At 41.1% G+C, this 5,090-nt stretch overlaps 1 pseudogene across 1 annotated transcript; it reads right to left on the reverse strand.

The window, feature by feature from the left end:
- Positions 1-2,971: 2,971 nt before the first annotated feature.
- LOC306667720 (cyclin-T1-like) lies at positions 2,972-5,090 on the reverse strand (annotated as a pseudogene). Its single transcript has one exon. The product of its transcript is annotated as a cyclin-T1-like (transcript).

Here is a 5,090-nt window from a genome sequence, read left to right on the forward strand (position 1 = left end):
TCAATAAAATTCTGGCAAGTTGCATACAAAAACATATTTAAAATATAGTGCACAATGATCAAGTGGGGTTTATCCCTGGAATGTAAGGTTGGTTCAACATATGGAAATCAATAAACATAATATATCACATCAATAGACTTAAAGACAAGAATCATATGATTATCTCAATAGACACAGAGAAAGCATTTGACAAAATACAGCACCTCTTCATGTTCAAAACACTAGAAAAACTTCAACATTGTAAAAGTTATCTATACTAAGCTCATGGCCAACATTATTCTAAACGGAGAAGAACTGAATGCATTCCAAGAACTAGAACAAGACAAGAATGCCTTCTTTCACCACTTCTATTCAACATTGTCCTTGAAACACTAGCCAGAGCAATTAGGCAAAAGAAATTAAAGGGATACGAATAGGAAGAAAAGAACTCAAACTATCACTATTTGCCAATGGCATGATTCTATATTGAAAAGATCCAAAAAATTTTCACCAGAAAACTTCCAGAACTCATAAATTAAGCAAAGTAGTGGGATATAAAATCAATACCTATAAATCAAATGCATTTCTATACATAAGCGACAAATCCACTGCAAGAGAAATTAGGAAAACTACCCCATTCACAATAGCCTCAACAAAAATAAAATATGTGGGAATCAATCTAACAAAAGAGGTGAGGGCTGGGGTTGCGGCTCAGTGGTAGCGTGCTAGCCTAGCACGCGTGAGGCCCTAGGTTTAATCCTCAGCACCACATAAAAATAAAATAAAATAAAGATATTGGGCCCACAACTAAAAACAAAAAAGAGAGAGAGAGAAAGATGAAAGACCTCTACAATGAAAACTACAGAACACTAAAGAAAGAAATTGAAGACCTTAGAGGATGGAAAGATCTCCCATGCTCTTGGATAGGCAGAATATTGTCAAAATGGTCATACTACCAAAAGTATAGATTCAATGCAATTCCTATTAAAATCCCAATGACATTCTTTGTAGAAATAGAAAAATCAATAATGAAATTCATTTGGAAAAATAAGAGATCCAGAATAACCAAGGCAATCCTTAGCAAGAAGAGTGAAGCAGGAGGCATCACACTAGAAGAACTTAAAGTACAGAGCAATAGTAACAAAAATGGCATGGTATTGGCACCAAAATAGACATGTAGACCAATGGTACAAAATAGAAGACACAGAGACAAACCCACATAAATATGGTTATCTCATACTAGACAGAAGTACCAAAAATATACATTGGAGAAAAGATAGCCTATTCAACAAATGGTGCTAGGAAAACTGGAAATCCATATGTAACAAAATGAAATTAAACCTCTGTCTCTCACCCTGCACAAAAATCAACTCAAAGACTTAGGCACTAGAACAGAGACCCTGTGCCTAATAGAAAAAAAAGTAGGCCCAAAATCTTCATCATGTGGGCTTAGGGACCTGATTTCCTTAACAAGACTCCTGAAGGTCAAGAAGTAAAATTAAGAATCAATAAATGGGGTGGGATTCAAACCAAAAAGCTTCTTCTCAGCAAAGGAAAACAATATCATGGATTGAGAGCCTACAGAATGGAAAAAAAAAATCTTTATCATACCTATCTCAGCTAAAGCACTCATCTCCAGGATATATAAAGAATTCAAAAAACTTAACACCAAAAACAAAAAATAACCCAAAGAATAAATAGGCTAAGGAACTGAACAGACACTTCACAGAAGAAATACAGTCGATCAACAAACATGAAAAAATGTTCATCATCTTTTGCAATTAGAGAAATGCTAATCAAAACTGCTCCAAGATTTCATCTCACTCTAGTCAGAATGGATACAAGCAACAATCAGTGTTGTTGAGAATGTGGGGAAAAAGGTACTCATACATTGTTGGTGGGACTGCAAAATGGTGCAATCACTTTGGAAAGCAGTATGGAGATTCCTAAGAAATCTTGGAATGGGACCACCATTTGACCCAGCTATCCCACTCCTTGGTTTATACCCAACGGACTTAAAATCAGCATACTACAGTGATGCAGCCACATCAGTGTTTATAGCAGCTCAATTCACAATAGCTAAACTATGGAGCCAACCTAGATGCCCTTTTACAGATGAATGGATAAAGAAAATGTGGACATGTACACAGTGGAATATTAGCTCTAAAGAAGAATGAAATTATGGCAATTGCAGGTAGATGGATGGAACTGGAGAATATCATGCTAAGTGAAATAGTCAATCCCCAAAAACCAAAGGCCAAATGTTTTCTCTGATAAGCAGATGCTGATCCATAGTGGGGGGAAGAATGAAGGATTGTGCAGAGGGGAGTGAGTGGGAGGTGGTAGGGATGGGAAAGACAGTAGAATGAAATAGACATTATTACCTTATATAAATGTATGAAAAAATATTTTAAAAAATATTTATCACTGTTAAAAAAAGATAATGAAAAAAATTTTCAATAACATATTGCTTTACAAAGATTACTCTGAAATGTTCACATTTTTCCTGTTCCCAAATGAAACTGATGTGTACTTACTAGGAATAAAAAAATAACAATTAAAAAAAAAAAAAACCCTCCATGATTCAGTTCTGGCAAGAAGAGAGAGGATATGGGGCTGGGGAGATAGCTCAGTTGGTAGAATGCTAGCTGTGCAGGCCCTGGGTTCAACCCCCAGCACCACAGGAAAAAAAAAGAGGGAGGATAACCACTCCAATGAACCTAAGTAGGAAGTGAGAGGCCTAGAGAGTGTTCCTAATCCTTCACAGCTTCAACACATTCCCATCTCTCTAATACCAGTAAAAACTATAAAACGATTAAATATGAGGCAGCAGATATAATAACCAAAGCCTGCCTCCACCCTTCCACCTATCTCACTATCAATTTATTCCCTAGTCCAAGAAGGGGGACATATGTCATAAGGGAGGTAATTTTCTCAGTTCAATATCAGTCAACAAAAATAAAGAAAAGAAATAAAGAAAATCACATGTTTTCTAGAGAAGTTTCCCCCCCCCCCTTTTTTTTTTTAATTTAGGAAGGGGTGGAAATGGTGGAGGAGGTTCTGATGGTGGAGGCTGCGGCTGGGATTTGTCTGCATTGCCAAATCTGGAGGACATTGCACTAGCCCACGGATTGAGATATTCACCATAAGAATGAGCAGTCAGATGCCAGGGGCTGAGGGCTGCTCACCTTGGGCACTGCGCAGGGAGGGGAGCATACTCAGTGTCTTGACAGTCTGTTGACTGAGTTGTGTTGTGACCATTGGCCCCAGTGGGACCTTTGTCCAGATTCATATGAGGAACTCGTTTTTACAGCTGGGCTGTCAAAGGGAAGACCACTTGTGTCTGAGCTATGCCCAGGCAACTAGGCCATCATAGGAAGAGGAGGGATGGAGAAGTTTAAGGAAGGGGATTTAGTACTCTTGGCAATCTTGGCTGGATAATCAAATACTGCTCCTCCAGTCTCCTCAGGGGACCTCGCTTACGAGTGGCACTCCAAGAGGAGGAAGAACTAGACAAGCTACAGGTTTTGCGTGCTAACACGCTTGCCTGGCCGCTGTCCTGGATCACCTGGACGTTTGTTCCCAGTAGCAGCTGGAAGCTGCGTGAGTGCTTGTGTGAATGGTGGTGACGACCGCGATGGTGATCAGATGGGCGAGTCTTGTGCTTTTCTGCGTGTTCCCGGCTCTTTGTGACACTGTGCCCTACAGAATTGTGCTTGTCAGCTGCAGCATGGACTTTAACGTGCATTTTTATCTTCTCTGGTTTTGAAGAGGCAGCTTTATCGTCACAGTCACTGGGAGTCTCATTTTGAGAATGTTTCATCAGCCTTTTCTAGAAAAGGCCACTCAGGGTTTTCTTTGCCCTCTACGGGCATTTTCAGAATGACTGGAGAATGGCTGTCATGGCGAGACAGGAGATTCTGGGCAGCATATGCACATTGTGGCTTCACACTGGCCTCCGGGTTCTCCAGTTGCCTCTTCTGGGCAGCCAACTCTTCTGCATGCTTTGCACGAGGTTCTTTCAGGTCCACTTTAGTTGATGGCACGCTCTTCCTACTCTGCTTCTGGGAAATAAACACATTTCAACCATCCTGTTGCAAGGAATGATCGACTCCTGTAAGTGCTAAATTCTCATTGGTTTGATGACCCTGCGCAGGTTCTAGTTTAAAAGGAGGCTGGGAGGACATTCAATGTTCACTGCAATGTCTCCACGTTGGCTAAGTTGCTTGATGACTCTTCAGAGACTGGAAGAGAAAGCACCGCCCTCGTAGTACACGAAGTTGACTTGCTCATTAAACCTGCAATAGTTGTGTCCAAAGAGCTCTGGGAAATCATACTGAGAATTTCTGCTTTGAGCATTTTCATCCGCTTTTGATTTCCTGGCAGCCTGACATGCCCTCCAATTCCAAATGTGTTTGAGCCTGCTAGGAGTTTTCTCCAGAATCCATAGAAATTCACGTGTCAATTCACCTAAAATTCCAAGGTCACTGTGGCATCAACATATTCCCACCAGTGCTTCCTGTCAGTTGAGACTGGGATCGCCCAGTTGGATCACTTGCAAGCCAGATGGATGTAGACAGAGGCCACCACAGGAGGTGCGTGCTGCAGGCTAAATGTGGTCAAATGCCGGCTTTTGGTTGCCACGAAGCGAGATATCTGAGCTAAGTCCTTGCTGGCTCGAACAAATTGAGTGCACTTTACGACGTGTATGTGGGTGATCGATTGTTAATTCAAAGCCTAAAGTTTGCAAAATTATGCTTTCTGCACCAGATCTTGAACTAGTTGCAGGTAAGCCTTCCTCCTAGTATCAGGAAGTGATTCCTGTGGATGGAGACAAGCATGTGCTACCTTGATGACACGTTCCAATTTTTTTTGGCTATTCCTCCACTTTAGCCGCCAGAAACAAAGCTGCTGGAGTCACAGAATTTCGATGGAACTGTGTAAAAGACCAAATCATGTAGAATCAATGCATTAACCTACTATAGCTGTGTTGATAGTCAATTGTGGGACGTTAAGAAGTCCCATGTCCTGGAGAAGATTGGTCTCCTGCTGGCAGTTAGACATTCTTGACCTGGGTCCAGGCCAAAAGCATGGGATGGGCTGCTTCCCAG

This window comes from Sciurus vulgaris (genome assembly GCF_902686455.1).
Source record: "Sciurus vulgaris genome assembly, chromosome: 8".
Lineage (NCBI taxonomy): Eukaryota > Metazoa > Chordata > Mammalia > Rodentia > Sciuridae > Sciurus > Sciurus vulgaris.